Below are 17177 nucleotides of genomic sequence, written 5' to 3' on the forward strand. Positions count from 1 at the left end.
AGTTGGGTGCATGGCAGGACTTAGAAGGGAAGGAGTGATTTTTGGATTTTGCAGCTCAGATTCTGGTGGAATTTTGGTGGGTGCTATGTCGCATTAGCAAGACCCCCCAAGCAGCAATACAGTGGAACCCCCCCACAAGTCACCCCATTTTGCAAACTACACCCCTCAGGGAATTCATCTAGGGGTATAGTGTACATTTCAAACCCCCAGGGGTTTCACCAATTTTGGTACAACTGGGATGTGAAAATGGAAAATTACATTTTTTTACACAAACATGCAGTTCTGGCTCAAAATTTTTCATTTTCACAAGGAATGAAGGAGACAAAGCACCCCAAAATCTGTGCCCCAATTTCTCCCGAGTACGGCAATGCCTCACATGTGACCAAAAAATACCAGTTGGGTGCATGGCAGGACTTAGAAGGGAAGGAGTGATTTTTGGATTTTGCAGCTCAGATTCTGGTGGAATTTTGGTGGGTGCTATGTCGCATTAGCAAGACCCCCCAAGCACCAATACAGTGGAACCCCCCCACAAGTGACCCCATTTTGCAAACTACACCCCTCAGGGAATTCATCTAGGGGTATAGTGTACATTTCAAACCCCCAGGGGTTTCACCAATTTTGATACAAGTGGGCAGTGAAAATGGAAAATTACATTTTTTTACACAAACATGCAGTTCTGGCTCAAAATTTTTCATTTTCACAAGGAATGAAGGAGACAAAGCACCCCAAAATCTGTGCCCCCATTTCTCCAGAGTACGGCAATGCCTCACATGTGACCAAAAAATACCAGTTGGGTGCATGGCAGGACTCAGAAGGGAAGGAGTGATTTTTGGATTTTGGAGCACAGATTTTGGTGGAATGAATGGTGGGTGCTATGTTGCATTACCAATACAGTGGAACCCCCCCACAAGTGACCCCATTTTGCAAACTACACCCCTCAGGGAATTCATCTAGGGGTATAGTGTACATTTCAAACCCCCAGGGGTTTCACCAATTTTGGTATAACTGGGATGTGAAAATGAAAAAAATAAATTTTTTTACACAAAAATGTACTTCTGGCTCAAAATTTTTCATTTTCACAAGGAATGAAGGAGACAAAGCACCCCAAAATCTGTGCCCCCATTTCTCCAGAGTACGGCAATGCCTCACATGTGACCAAAAAATACCAGTTGGGTGCATGGCAGGACTCAGAAGGGAAGGAGTGATTTTTGGATTTTGGAGCACAGATTTTGGTGGAATGAATGGTGGGTGCTATGTTGCATTACCAATACAGTGGAACCCCCCCACAAGTGACCCCATTTTGCAAACTACACCCCTCAGGGAATTCATCTAGGGGTATAGTGTACATTTCAAACCCCCAGGGGTTTCACCAATTTTGGTACAACTGGGCAGTGAAAATGAAAAAAAATACATTTTTTTACACAAAAATGTACTTCTGGTTCAAAATTTTTCATTTTCACAAGGAATGAAGGAGACAAAGCACCCCAAAATCTGTGCCCCCATTTCTCCAGAGTACGGCAATGCCTCACATGTGACCAAAAAATACCAGTTGGGTGCATGGCAGGACTCAGAAGGGAAGGAGTGATTTTTGGATTTTGCAGCTCAGATTCTGGTGGAATGAATGGTGGGTGCTATGTGGCATTAGCAAGACCCCCGAAGCACGGTGAAATGATGAACCTAATAATCCATAGATGTGTGGTATATTTTGAAACACTCCTTTATACATAGGCCGGGTTTGTCGGGGCAAGTTTCACAGTGGAAAATAGTTTCCTTTCTTATTCCCTTTTTATAGCAAACTTTGCACCTTTTTTGTGTCCTGCCCTTTCTTGCAGTGGAGGGGATTTCGTTGGGAAAATGCTGCCCTGGTACAATACGGGGGCCAGTACTAGAAGTACTGGGGCCCTCTGCCTGCTGATTCCCAAATGTTAGGCTCTTTATGACTTCCTCTTGAAAGTGCATAAATGTCCCCCTCTGGCCGGTAGAACGGAATAGCACGTAAGCGTTATACAGTGCCATCTGGATGATATACACGGCCAGCTTCTTGTACCAGATATTTGTTTTCCGCAGGGCACTGTACGGCTTCAGTACCTGATCTGAAAGATCCACTCCGCCCATGTACTTATTGTAATCTAGGATACAATTTGGTTTTGAGGTGTGGGTACTGGTACCTCGTACAGGGATGGAGGTGGTACTGTCTCCATGAATTGTTGTCAGTATAAGGACATCCCTCTTGTCCTTATATTTGACCAACAACATATTTTCGGTGCATATTCCCCTGCTTTCACCCCTTCTCATTACTTGGGCAATGTGCGTTTTGGGGAGGCCTCTTTGGTTCTTGCGCACAGTACCGCAAGCTGCTGTACCTCTTGAACCAAGGGCCTTAAACAGGGGGATGCTGGTGTAAAAGTTATCCACATAGAGGTGATAACCCTTATCCAGGAAGGGGTGCATTAAATCCCAGACAATTTTTCCACTAACACCTACGAGGGAGGGGGGGCATTCTGGTGGTTCAATTCTTGAATCCTTCCCTTCATATACCCTAAACTTGTGGGTGTACCCTGTGGTGCTTTCACACAGCTTATACATTTTTATGCCATACCTTGCCCTCTTACTGGGAAGGTACTGGCGGAATTTAACCCTTCCTTTAAAATGTATAAGGGACTCGTCGATACTAATACATTTATCAGGGATGTATAGCTCTGCAAATTTGGCACTGAAATGATCAATGACCGGCCTGACTTTGAATAGCCTGTCAAAGGTGGGATCATCTCTGGGTGGGCACTGTGCATTATCGGTGTAATGTATAAATTTATGGATTGCCTCAAAACGAGCCCGGGGCATGGCCATACGGTGAAATGGGGTGCTGTACAGAACATCTGTACTCCAATATTGCCTAATTTGTGGCTTTTTTACTATGCCCATATGTAACACCAGACCCCAAAACGTCATCATCTCTACTGCATCTACAGGGGTCCACCTAGCAAATGATGACGTGGGGTTTTGAGCAATAAACTGCTGGGCATATAAATTAGTTTGGTCCACCATTAAATTTATAAAATCATCAGAGAAAAATAATTTGAAAAAGTCAATTTCTCTGAGACCTGTTGAATCAAATTGGATTCCTGGGATGGCCAAAAACTCAGGAACCTGGGGCTCAAAATTGTCTGGTGGTGGGGTCCATACGAGATCAATTATTGGGGGGGGGGTCTCAGCTGCTCTACGGGGGCGTCTTTGAGGGGGTCCCTCATCATCAGAGGAGGAAGAGGAGCTTAAGACAAATCCTTCAAATTCCCCGCTTGCCTCACTGGCTGTGTCAGAGTCAGATGCAAGCATGGCATATGCCTCCTCCACCGAATACATTCTCCTGGATGACTGGGACGACATTTGGGATGACATTTGGGATGCCATTTATATTTTTGTGTTACTGGTAGTGAAATGTTTCAACACGTGTATAGTGTAGGGGGGGGTACAAACTTTATTTCAACCCAGGGGGTATGTAGTGTGTAGTGTGTATGTAGTGCAGAAAAAAAAAATACAAAAAAAAAAAAATTGAAGGGTTCAAAAAAAAAAAAAAATGGAAGGGGTTAAAAAAAAAAAAAAAATGGAAGGGGTTAAAAAAAAAAAAAATGTACGTCACTGATCAGTGCACAGTGGCCACAGGACACACACAAAATCACAGTGTGTGTAAAAAAAAAATGTAAAAAAGACCCCACAGCACTCACAAAAAATAAAAAAAGGTGATCAGTGATGCGACACTGATTACCAGTGAGGGGCAGCAGGTGCACAACCTTTGGTGGTACTGACAGGTATATATAAAAAAAAAAAACCTCTGTACCCCCAAAAAGTTGCTGATCACCTCAGATATAGTGATCAGCACAAAAGGCGGGGGCAGCCGACACAAAATTTAGCACTCTCTATCACTATCTCTCTCTATCTCTCTATCTCTCACTATCTATCACTCTATGACACTGCAGCAGTTATATAAAAAATATATAGCACAATCTGTCACTATCTCTCTCTCTCTATCTCTCTCTATCTATCTATAGCTCTATCACACTGCAGCAGCACAAAATATAGCACTAGGCCTCTCTATCTCTCTCTATCTCTCTCTATCTCTTTCAGTTATATAAAAAATATATAGCACAATCTGTCACTATCTCTCTCTCTATCTCTCTCTCTCTATCTCTCTCTATCTCTCTCTATCACACTGCAGCAGCACAAAATATAGCACTAGGCCTCTCTATCTCTCTCTATCTCTCTCTATCTCTTTCAGTTATATAAAAAATATATAGCACAATCTGTCACTATCTCTCTCTCTCTATCTCTCTCTCTCTATCTCTCTCTATCTCTCTATCTATAGCTCTATCACACTGCAGCAGCACAAAATATAGCACTAGGCCTCTCTATCTCTCTCTATCTCTCTCTATCTCTCTCTCTCTAACTCTCTCTCTATCTAATAAATCGCAGCAGCACAAGATGTCACAGGATGTCACAAGATGTCACAAGCATAAGCAATATCAATGATCAGGTAAGGGTTCTGGTCAGTATAGGCGGCAGGTGGGGCACGGTGACCGCACTGCACGCTATTCCAGACCGGAATGGCGTCTGCAGTGCAGTCACCGTTAGTTTAAACCCCCCTCCATGGCTGTGATTGGTCCGTCGGTCCGACGGACCAATCACGGCCTTTGGGGGCGGGCGGGGTGAGGTGGGGTGACACCAGTGTCACCCTTACACCCCGCGGTGATTGGTGCTGTACTTTACAGCACCAATCACCTCCGATCCCGTGTCACCGGCGAACGTTATTCGCCGGTGACACAGGAAAACGCTGTGAATGGCTGTTCACACTGAACAGCCAATCACAGCGATCGCCGACGGGGGGGCGGCATCGCAGCCCCCCCTGGGCATGCAGGGACATGTCTGCTGTCAGGGACAGCAGACATCGTCCCTCTGTCACTGCGTCTCTAGACGCAGTGACAGTTTTAAGCCATGACGTATATATACGTCAACGGTCGGGAAGTACTTCCCGGCCATGACGTATATATACGTCAATTGTCGTGAAGGGGTTAAATGACCTGATTAGCTTGTTTCTCAGACTACTGCAAATTCAGTCCGTACATGCCGTAAAAATCCACTCAATATGGGGCTCCCTCCTACTAAAAGATAGTTTGAGTCCAGGTAAATATATTTATACTGGGACCTGTCATCAAAAGTTTTTAATATGCTCCCAACTAGAATCACAGTCTTGTTTCACCCTTTGTAAGGTACAAATGAATATGTCCTCCGCTGGATCCAATAGCCTCTCTATAAAATGATTGGTTTCTTAAACTTTTTAATATATACAACATAAAATATCTTGCGCCTCTTTTCTTTGCATAATGCGCTATTTGCAGCATTTCTTCCTACTTTATTTAACTGAAACCCTGTCTAAATGAAAACTATATTGTTGTGAGCTGGTGGTCAAAATCGACTGGAAATGAATGTAACTGAATGTTATTGAGGTCAATAATACAGAAGGAATAAAAATTCTGTGATTTTAGCTGTTTTTATGATTTAAAAAAAAAATACAGATCCAAAACCGAAACCAGCAAGGGGCGGTTTTGGCTAAATCAAATACAGATCCAAAACCAGAAGGAGTTACACGCTCGTGGCTAGGAGGAGTTTCATGCTCATTGCCAAGGGAGGAGGGGTGTAACATGTTTGATGCCAGACATGGCTTATTGTGTGTAGGTGATTAGCCATACGGACATTAAAAATGTGTAAAAGTGCTCCCATGGTTTGAGTCTCACTCACCATTCCCCAGCCCTCACCAGGCTCCCGCCACAGAGATTGCCTCCGGTGTCTGGAAATTTGAAATGCGCATGCACCAGGCATCCAGGCTTTACAGTTGTGGACAGCTCCTGAATGCGGGAGCGGGTCCGCAGCTGCGTGCTGACATCATTATCATTAGGAATGGGTTCACTGGGACACAATAACTCTCTACACCCACTTAGCCCGAAACGACCAGCCGATGCAAGCCAGACAGCAGCAGGACCACAGTGCGATGGATGCTGTCCAGGAGGCACGCTGGCTGCCGGGACCACAAGGCAGCATTGGGAACAGGTGGACTGGGACACAATACCTCTGTACACCCGCTTAGCCCAATCTGACATGCCGATGCAAGCCGGACAGCGGCAGGACTGAAAAAGCCTCCTGGAGGGTTGTCATCGAATACGGGAAAATCCCAGAAATCCAGGAGAGGTGGCAACCCTAACCACATTTGTTATCAGGCCAAGTAGTTAGTATACAAACTGGTGCATCTGTTTATAGGTAAAAAGGGTAGTCTTTCAATGTAAAACCAAACAACTCAGCCGAGAGTTAAGGTAAGATCTTGGCTTACAAAGTGGAGCATCTGGCTGACACAGTTCTAGTGCCAAATATAAGAAGAAAGCAGAGCAATAGGAGCAATGCAAGTGTTTTTCTGTGTTACAGCAGCACAATGTTTGATCTCCAAAATGAGTGAATTATCCAATTGCCTGCCCACCCTCACGTCCTTACCGCTCAGCACATATGATGAAACATGTATTTGTCACTATTGCTACACTGGAGAGGGAATGCTACTCATGTTGGGCAGGTGGCTATTTATAGATGACAGCAGATGAATTTTTTCTGTTACGGCTGTCTATTTATAGAATCAGAAATGTAAACTTGTAGCATACTGCTTCTGCTACTTAGAACAATGCTCCAATTCACCTGCTAACAGTAAGAGACTGGAACTGACATAAGATGAATAATGTGTAGCAACCTTTTAAAATTAAAAGCACATGGTGGTGATAGAAAAAAAGTCAAACAAAAAGAAGAATCTCCTTTATTACATACTTCTAAAGACTCTGATAGGAACCACTAGACAAACTGCTTCTTCTAGATCATTTGTCCTATTGTTAATGGGAACCCAAGCGATCGACAGCGCTGTACTAAATTGATAGTCCATAAAGCAAAGAAACAATTTAAAAATATAGAAATAAGCTAAACAAATACATTTCATACAAAACATTGTTTATAAATGTGTAAAAAATTATTAATAGATATGGCTTAAAATCACACAGTTTTATAGCATTAATATAAACTTTTCATAAAATCATACAATGGGTGAAATTTTATAGGATGAGAGATTCAGAAAGTGAAAGATTTGGTAAGAAATCTCCAGTTTTTTTAAAGTGGCAATCATTTACACAGCAAAACCGGTTTGATTTTGCAGTGTAAATTATTGCCACTTTAAAAAAAAATTCTTACCAAATCTCTCACTTTCTGAATCTCTCATCCTATTTCACCCATCATATATTTATGATAAGAAATATAATAAACCGGAAGTCAGATACATTAAATTAATGCACAATGGGCCTTATTCAGTATAGATCGCTATTAAGAGAATGCGCAATTCGGTATTATGGAATGACTGCGCGTGCATAGTGTTCACACTGTGCATGCACGTATGCATGGTGCGAATCAATATCCGTATGCATAGCAGTCATAGTTTGATTGACAGGAAGCCTGCACTTAGGGGCAGAAACATGGTGCTTTCTGGGTGTGTTTGTTAAAACACAGGCGTGCCCATACTGAATCAGGCCCATAGACCTCTAAGTTGCATACAAAAGACAAAAGTCACACAAGTAAAGGTGCAAATAGGGCGGGTTCTCTAATACCGTGTTCTCACTGCGAGGGGGAACTACACTGCTTTTAAATTCAGCTATTCAGTCTGAGGATTAGATGACTGCAATTTTTGGATTTGGATGTACACGTGTGAAACACGTGTGATGTGCACATGAGATAAACTTGCAATTATCTATCCTATAATGACACTGTACAATAATACAGTTGTTGTATGTGTGCTTTACATGGATGTGAAATACTGAAGCTTGCTTTGGATATTGTAACGCATTTCTGCTTTGAGATGCTTGTGGTTGTCTGCAGAGATATTGGGGGTTATTCTGATTAGTTCAGTCCCCCGTGCATAGACGCATTTCTGTGCATGTGCAGATGCAGGGTGCGAGCGGGCATGGAAAACTACATGTTCGCCGTCCCGCTCGCACCAAGCAGTGTGGGTAGGGGCCTGGGGTGGTAGCGGGGGGCATAGCCCATGGGAACGCCCAGCGTTTCATTGGCATTCCTGTAAAAACGCTGGGCATTCCCAGGGAAATTCGGCAATGGTGGGAGTGGAGGGCAGCTGATGTCAGCAGATGTCAACTGCCTGTCTGCTACCCGCATGGGGTGCTCGCAGATCACAGACACAATAGAGGTGTCTCCAATCTGCGTGCGCTGGAGAAATCAATTGTTGGTTGCCGTCCATCCAATGATTTCTCCACCGCACCCAAGGCTGTGAATTGAAGATTAGGGTTAGATCATACATTCGCAGCGGTGCAGGGGATCAGGGTGGGTGAAGGGGGTGGGGGACAGTCGTCTGTGAGGGCGGCATCTGGGGGACTCGCAAGGCTGCGAATAAGGGCCATTCTAAAGAAAACTGAGTCTCTGCAAGAAAGAGAATGCTGCTGAGTGCTAATTATCATTCTCCTGGACACAGAATCACATTGTGAGTACCATATTCTGGTTTTATTATAAGTGCTCAGTCTGAGTGCCAGGCAGAAGAGATAAGGGGTTTGTGTTTAGAGGAAATTATCTCTGCTTTTAACCTCCTATTACTTAAAATGCAAATGGGAAAACATTTCCTATAAATCTCTCACAGAGCATTTCTATTTAATACATAATGAATGCTGTTGTTAAATATTACTGAAAGATGTGAGCAAAGCTTCATTCATTATTTAGAAAGGAACTTTGCTCAGAGTCAACATTTCTGAGGGTGCATGCATCTTGCTGAAATACAAAAATAACGAAGCTAAAAATGTTGCTTAGAAAAGAAAACAAGGTTATTACTAATTCTGTGCTGTATAAATGCTAACTCTGCCTTTAAGAAATGCTCTTCCACTGCGAAAACAACATTTTTATCTAGTACAGGTATACCTATTCCACCACCTAGAAGAAGGTGGTAGTCCTATGTCTGTGACTGAAAATGCAGAAGTCATCACAGCCAGTGCCACAAGATTGTCCAAAACAATGATGACCTTTTTGTACTATCCTTTATGTGCAATTACAGCTAATCACAGAGTGAATTCTTGTGAAAGTTCCCAAACAAGAGACATTTTGCATAGATTTCTTTATGCACAGATAGACAGAAACACATTAGAATTTTGAATTGAAATAAATATGCTTATGATTCAGTAAATAAAAAAAGCAAGTAATTTTGTATCTGGAACACACCATGTTGCAATACAAGGGGATCAAATGTATTTATATTGTTTCTGTGCAGGATAAATGCGGTCTGCTTCTTCATGTAGCCAACAGATAGAAAGCTTTATTTTCACACTGAAATGTATATTTCATTTTAAACACAATTCACCCAAATCGAAATCTCTCTGCATGTTACCATACCTCCCAACTGTCCCGGTTACCGGTATTTGGGGACGTTCCCGCGGCCCGCCCAGGGCCGGCAGTGTCCAGGAGCAGGGGAGCAGTTGGGAGTCCCCCCCGTCACCTGTGAATAGACGCTATGCGCACTCACCTGCAGTGCAGCAAGGTTTTGCCCAGTTGTGTGCTTTATTTGCTAACAAAGCAGATTCAGGCCCAGAGACACCTACCAACGATGTCTCTAATGCACCACTTACTTAGAAAACAATCAACATTGGGAACATCGGTCACACCCCCGAACTTCTACATAATCCCATTGTGTCTGTTGCAACTAAGGCACCAGGGGCAGTCCAACTGCAAAGGAATTTGCAGAGCCTGACTAGGACACACCCAGAAAAAGGCCATGAACATGCCTGCATTTGTTGACAACTCCGCTATATTCCTGGAATGGTCACTAATTGTCACTCACTTTGCAAATTAACCATTGCTGTTTCTTTAAAGTAATTTTTTTATATATACATTTTATTAATGAGATGCCATGGATACAAGGATGAAAGACATAAAGACATAATAAGACATAAAGACATAATGAAGAACAATCAACACAATATTGGAGAACCTACGCAGAGGTTCTAAAACATGTACCAAATATGCACAATCAACACAATATAGAGGCATCTCTTTTGTTTTGAAGGGTGATAATATACAAACAGTGAAAAATTAAGAAAATACTGTCATAAGCTACAGAAACCATGAAGAAAAAGAATGAAAGAAAATAAATAGAAAAGTAAAGGAGGGTGGAAAAGCAGAAGAAGAAAAGGAAAACAAGGAAAATGAAGAAAAATGGAAGGGAAGGGGGGAACCGGAAAGAAAGAGCTCCTACCCGACTGGCCTAGACCAACTCACCAGGAAATCAGATCCCTTGTTTTTAGTGGAAGGCTGGGGTACATTAAAATACGTGGTCCAGGATTCCCAGACCTTGATACATTTTGTGGAAGAGCATTTTAAGATACTAGTGATGTACTCCATCGAATGGATATGCCAGATCTTAGAAGTCACCTCGGCCAGTGGCAGAATAGCTGGAGACCTCCAGTGACCCGCTATACAGGTTCTGGCCGCCAGAACCATGTGAGTGAACAATTTGTTCTGAGCACGAGTTGCTTCTGGGATATCCATAGAGAGGAGAAAATAGCCAGCTTTAAATTGAATTCGCAAAGATAAAATAGAATTAGCTAAGGCTGCCAGCTCCTGCTATAGAGGGGCCAAAACTGGGCAGTCCCAACAGATATGCAGAAAAGTGCCATCCGAGTTTTTACATCTCCAGCATAGGGGGGATATATCCGCATTCATTTTATTAAGCCTAACTGGGACATAACACCATCTATAGAGTAGTTTATATGCGTTTTCTTTCAGCCTTGCACATATCGAACTAGAGGCAACGTTATAGTAAATGTCAGACCATTCATCATCTTCCAGCGTTACCCCTAGGTCAGATTCCCAAGCCTTCACATATGAGGCTCTAATATTAGAAGTCTGAGGTAATAGAGACAGATATAAAGTTGATATAATGTCTTTTGCGGATTAATACACAGTGACTTGTGTATTAATTGAGGAATGAAAATGTCTGAGTTGAAGATATTTAAAGAAATAGTTGTGAGGGATAGGGTGTGTTGTTTGGATGTCTGCAAATGTGGGGAAGGAGGAAGTTTGATAGATGTCATTAAGGAATATAATCCCATTTTTCCACCAGCTACTAAATGAACCTGGGGAGCAACCCGGGCAAAAATTTGGGTTATCAAATAGAGGGATCAGCGGGCTAGGGGAGGGAGCAAGATTAAATAGTTTATTGGCAGTGTCCCAGTTATCTAGAGAATGAGAAATTACCGGGTGGGCTCTTGTATTCTTGGGACGGACTGATCTGGGTAACCATAAAAGTGAAGAAACTGAATGGAGTTTGAGCTCTTGAGATTCAATACCTACCCAAACCCTCTCAGAGTTAGATCTATTCCAAAGGATGCACTGAGCCAATCCCGCCGCTAAGTAATATGAATTTAAATTTGGGACCCCGAGACCACCACCGGAAGTGTCTCTGAATTACTAAACGACTTCATTTTAATGGCATTAACCCTACCGATCCAGGAAATATGATATGCTCCCCTATCAGCTAGCTCTTTATGTAAATGAGCAATTAGTTTAGGATAATTAGCCTGATAGAGTTGTCGGTAGTTTTTAGTAATAGCTACACCCAAATAGGTGATCTGGCGCCTATTCCAGGGGAAGTCATAGGTCGACGCCATTGCATCCTTAATGTGTTGTGGAACATAAAGGTCTAGGGCCTCAGTTTTTAGTGGGTTGATTTTATAGCCCGATAACACCCCAAAATCTGCTATCTCAGATTGTGAGGGAGGGAGTTAGCTGGGTCGGGGATTGTGAGTAGGACGTCGTCCGCATGAAGGGCGACTTTATGTTCTGCATCACCTATTCTGATTCCTTTTATATTGGGGTTGGCTCTTGTGCGTGCTGCGAGAGGCTCAATTGATAAATAAAATAAATAAATAAATAAGAATTAGATTCTGATTGGTTGCCCATAGCAACATCACATGTGAAGTAGAATACACATCTTAGTAAATTTCCCCCAAAGTGTTTTGGCAAATTCCAAGTAACAGCTCAAAGATAGTTAGAGAGCTTCATAGTGGCTAAGATATCATTTTAATACGTTTTGCAAACTGTGAACATCCAAACTCTTGTAGGATATTACCAGTTAGGCAACATACAAAGACAGGTTAACAGACGCAACAGTTATGTTAAACAAACAAACTTCGTATGAATGCAACAGATGACAGATGTAAGGAGTGCATGAACCTGCATTCTCACCTACTACACCACCTGCTGAATGTGTAAGAGAGCCCCCTATCCAATCCAACAGCCTTCAGAAACTATGTTAATGTTCATAAGGTTGACAAACAATCAACCTGTCCACAGTAACCAGACAAAAAGCCTCACAAATATTAACAGACACTGCCCTGGCAAAAGGCAAGAATCCACTAGACCAGGGGTGGCCAACCGGTCAGAGGTAAAGAGCCGAAAAATATCAGTCGTCAAGCCAAAGAGCCAAAAAGGGGCGTGATCGGGGGAGTGGTCAGGGGCGTGGTCATATGACACAAGGAGAGTGGCCACATGACAAAACTTTATGCCCCCAGTGCCAGATATGCCCACCACAGTGCCAAACATCATATGCCCCCCACAGTGCCAAACATCACATGCCCCCCACAGTGCCAAACATCACATGCCCCCCACAGTGCCAAACATCACATGCCCCCCACAGTGCCAAACATCACATGCCCCCCACAGTGCCAAACATCATATGCCCCCCACAGTGCCAAACATCACATGCCCCTCAAAGTGCCAAACATCACATGCCCCTCAAAGTGCCAAACATCACATGCCCCTCAAAGTGCCAAACATCATATGCCCCTCAAAGTGCCAAACATATGCCCCCCACAGTGCCAAACGTCATATGACCCCACAGTTAGGAAGCTGGGCCCTCCAGCACAGGTGTTGCCCACAGTGCAACACCTATGCTGGAGGGCCCAGCTTCCTAACTAAAGGGCCCACCTAGAGGGCCAGGAGGGCCCAACAAACAAATGAGCCACGGGCCAAGAGGGCCCGACTAATGCGCACACAGGCCAGAAGGGCCTGAATTTGCCCACGGGCCTAGTGCCCGACACCCGGTGGTCTAGGGTGGATGGAGGGTAGGAGGCCAAAGGCCCCTACCTGGTGTTGGGAGAGGCCACTGGGGGGAGCTTCATCAGCTCTTTTGCTTCCCACCCCCGCTGGCCTATCCGGGAGCCATCTTCTTTTATCTTGCAGAAGGCGCCGGAGATCTTCTGTCTTGATCCCGGCGTCTTCTGCGGCGCCGGAACTCTTCTCCCCGCCGCCGTCTTCTGCGCCATCCTCCGGCGGCTTCTCGCGTCTTCAGGAGCGCTCCTGCGCTCCACCGGCGTGGAGAAGACTTTTCGCCCTCCCGCTGGCGTCTGATGTCAGACGCCGGGGGCAGGGCGGAAACGGCGCGGCGAGCGCTGATTGGCTCGCCGCGGTCGTTTCCTAATGGCCGCCGATGCGGCGTTTTGAATTTGGCAGCCGAATTGGCGCCAAATTCAAAACCCCGCTTTGCAGACGGGAGGCTGGAGCCGCAATTTACAGCGCGGCGAGCCGCATGCGGCTCGCGAGCCGCGGGTTGGCCACCGCTGCACTAGACCATCAACAGTTCATCATGTCAACATATAATCCAGGTAGACAAGTCTTTTTTTGAATTCTCAACTTACTGCATTGGTTTAAACTCATTAAACAATACACAGTTCTTTGGGATAAAGCAGAATGGTACTTGTGTAGTTTGGCGGCGCCCATCACATCGCATACCATAAGGCATACGATGGTATGCGATGCGACGCGATATCGCGCGATATTGTACAATGCCATACAATTTTAAAATTGTATGACATTGTATATGGCATACAATGCCATACAATGCGATGCGATTAAACATTGTATAAGCACCCTAATGGGTGCTTACAATGTTAAATGCACCCCCCCCCCGCCACCCCCCCACTATAAACGTGAACCCGAAGCGTGGCGAGCGCAGTGAGCCCGCGAGGGGCGGCGGTAAGCGTCCTCCGACCTTTTCATACCCCCACTATCCACGTTGGCGTGGAGTTGAGAATAGAAAGTGTGGCGAGTGCAGCGAGCCACCGAGCCCGAAGCGTGGCGAGCGCAGCGCGCCCCGCGAGGGGACGCGGATACCTTTGAAGGCCGCAAGGGGACTCCGATACCTGTGAAGGTATCCGCGTCCCCTCGCGGGGCTCGCTGCGCTCGCCGCGCTTGGGGCTCGGTGGCTCGCTGCGCTCGCCACACTTTCTATTCTCAACTCAACGCCGACGTGGATAGTGGGGTTATGAAAAGGTCGGAGGACGCGTGCCGCCACCCCTCGCGGGCTCGCTGCGCTCGCCACGCTTCGGGTTCACGTTTATAGTGGGGGGGGTGGCGTGGGGGTGCATTTAACATTGTAAGCACCCATTACGGTGCTTAAAAGCACCCTTTAGGGTGCTTATACAATCTTTCATCGTATAGGGGGCAAAAATCGCGTTGCATCGCATCGCATGCCATCGGGTGCATGGCATGCGATGCGATTAAAACATTGCGCGATGGAAATTGGGGGCGCTGCCAAAATACACAAGTACCAGCAGAATTGACAGAGTGAAGGCGCCCATACACGGTGAGATTTTTCCTGTGCGGTTTGAACTATATTGCATCCCATCGGATCTCACGTGATCAAATCACATGCGATCCGAAGGCAGTACAAAAAAGTTTGTGCCGCACATACTTTTTGTACTGTGCGATCAGATGCCCGCAGGAGCGCACATCGCATCGCATGGTACTATTGCACCGCTTATGATCACCTTCAATCTATTTAAAATGCTTTTCAAAGATGTTATATATATTTCAAACCACATAAACTTTATCCTAAAAGAAACACTTTAAATGTCTTAAACACCCAATTAACCTGGTTTAATGTGCGGTCTATTTGCCTGTAGAACCTAGGTGGAAATGAGTGGTTTAGCATAGCCTAATCTTTTAATTATACTTGTTCCCAAATATGCCAAACAAAAGTCACATTCAAAGCTCCAATTCAGTGGTGGAACTGCTGTGACAGAAGGGGGTGTAGGCAATATGACCAATGGGGTAACAATGGCACTGCAGTGGCTTGGGGGAGCCGGTGCTGTGGGGGCCAGGGCTGTCTATTCATATGGGCTTAATGGGCACTTGCCCAGGGGCCCCAGGTGTATAATGGCCCTATCCTGATAGCTGAGGAACCCCCTTTTCCAGGGATACCAGAATTTTGAAAATCGGCCCTGGGGAACTGGAGATATCCAACTTCAAAGCAGCAGTCCACATCCAACCTGCTAATTGCAATTCCCAGTCATATTTCTCAGGTTCTCTCTGACTTAGTTTTTTTCTGAGAGTATATTCCAAAAGCTGGGACTCTCCCCTTTCTGTTGACACTAGTGACTTGTCTCTATCATGCCCATAACCAGAGATTTAGGCCTTCCAGCAGCCAGTCCCTGCTCCAGCTCCAAACGTCTGGTGTACAGTTTTATATTTTTGTCAATGGATAGCTCTGGCTCCTGATCTCTGATCCCCAAGTTCCCAGCACCTCCTGAAAGTTGGGTTTTTATACTATTGAAGGCTAAGAAAACTATTTCCAGATTATGGTGACATCTGCAGTCAAACAAGCAGCAGATGAATATTACGCCCACTCCATTATCCAACCCTCCCCTGCATATAAAACACCCCATACCTCCCTGGAAGTCATTTACAAGTGACCCTTCATTCAGCTCAGTGTTCTCCCTCTCACCACCTGAGCAGTAAAGGAGTAATTAGCAGAAGTTACTGCTCCAGGTCCTACATGTTGAATGGAAGATAGAGCACCCCCTACCACCCGTGGGACATCAAAGCTGCTGCTGATAGCACCCCCCACCCCTAGGAGGGGAGAATGGGTAAGGGCCCCAGTGCATTGCTTTGCCCATGGGCCCACACTGCTGTTAAGATGGCCCTGATGGGGGCGCATGGTCTCTGCACATTCCAATGAGTCATCCAAATGAAATCTGCTGAAAATTATCCTTGGAGAGAATCCAGGAGTCAAATAAGAATACTTACACTGCCCCCCTAACACTAACCCTCCCTTCTTGGAGTCTATCCCACACACACACACATCCCCCCCCCCCCCCCCTGCGCAGTCTGACCCTAATCCTTCATCTAAACCTAACCCCGCAGGTTTACAATAACCCCACTTCATGTTGCCTAACCCTATCCTCCTCTCCACCCAGCCTAACCCTAACCTTACTCTCCCTGCAGTCTAACCATAAGTTCCCCCCTAGTGCCTAAACCTAACCCCCTCATCAGCGGTCTCATCCTAACCCAACCCTGCAATTGGTATTCCGGCATTGGCATCTTGATCCTTTTGCAGTTCTGGCACCGGTCTTCTGATACAGTTACAGAGAATGTTATATATAAGATGTAATAACTGAAGGATATCTAATTAAATCCAAATAAATGTCTGAAGCATGATATAAATCACTTAACAGTGGTGCTTTTTCCATTCATCAATTACTTTTCATCTTTATCTGCTGGAGCTACCACTGACCACGTACAAGTCTAAGTAAATGGAAACCTGTGAGGTCATCTATGCTTCCAATTCTTATTTGTAATTATAACCAGGTAATGGTGTCAATCCGAAGTGTATTTATTACAACTACAGGGTTTGTGTAACTATTAAGATTGGTTATAGTACAATTTATTTTCACACATTGATAACAGCTAGATTTTCTCAGACTTTTTAATTCTGGGGTTCATCATTGGAGTACAAAAAGGAAAAATATTGGCCCACATTAAAACTTAGTTTATTGTGGTGTTCATGGGTGTCAGAATCCATCTTCTTTTCCTAACTCTTTCTTGGGGGCTTCATTAAAAGGACTCCACTTGTCACCATAGCTTCCCATTTACTTCTACTGGTGCAGTAAAAACAACTTCATTCTTTGAGCAAAATTAGGCACACAAAGGTTGAGGAAACATTAACCTCTTGTCATGTTACACCGCAGCACAGAAGTCGAACCCTGGTAAGAACACATACATGGAACAGCTTCCAAGGCACAGGCTAGGGAAATCATCTTACCAGTAGGTTCTAT

General features: G+C 44.7%; 1 protein-coding gene across 1 annotated transcript in view; it reads right to left on the reverse strand.

Annotated features, from left to right (window-relative positions):
* LOC146008108 (potassium channel subfamily K member 9-like) overlaps window positions 1-17177 on the reverse strand; it is a 39400-nt gene that overhangs the window by 9759 nt on the left and 12464 nt on the right. The gene's annotated exons all lie outside the window — the stretch shown is intronic.

This window comes from Crinia signifera, chromosome 6 (genome assembly GCF_055691185.1).
Source record: "Crinia signifera chromosome 6, ASM5569118v1, whole genome shotgun sequence".
Classification (NCBI taxonomy): domain Eukaryota; kingdom Metazoa; phylum Chordata; class Amphibia; order Anura; family Myobatrachidae; genus Crinia; species Crinia signifera.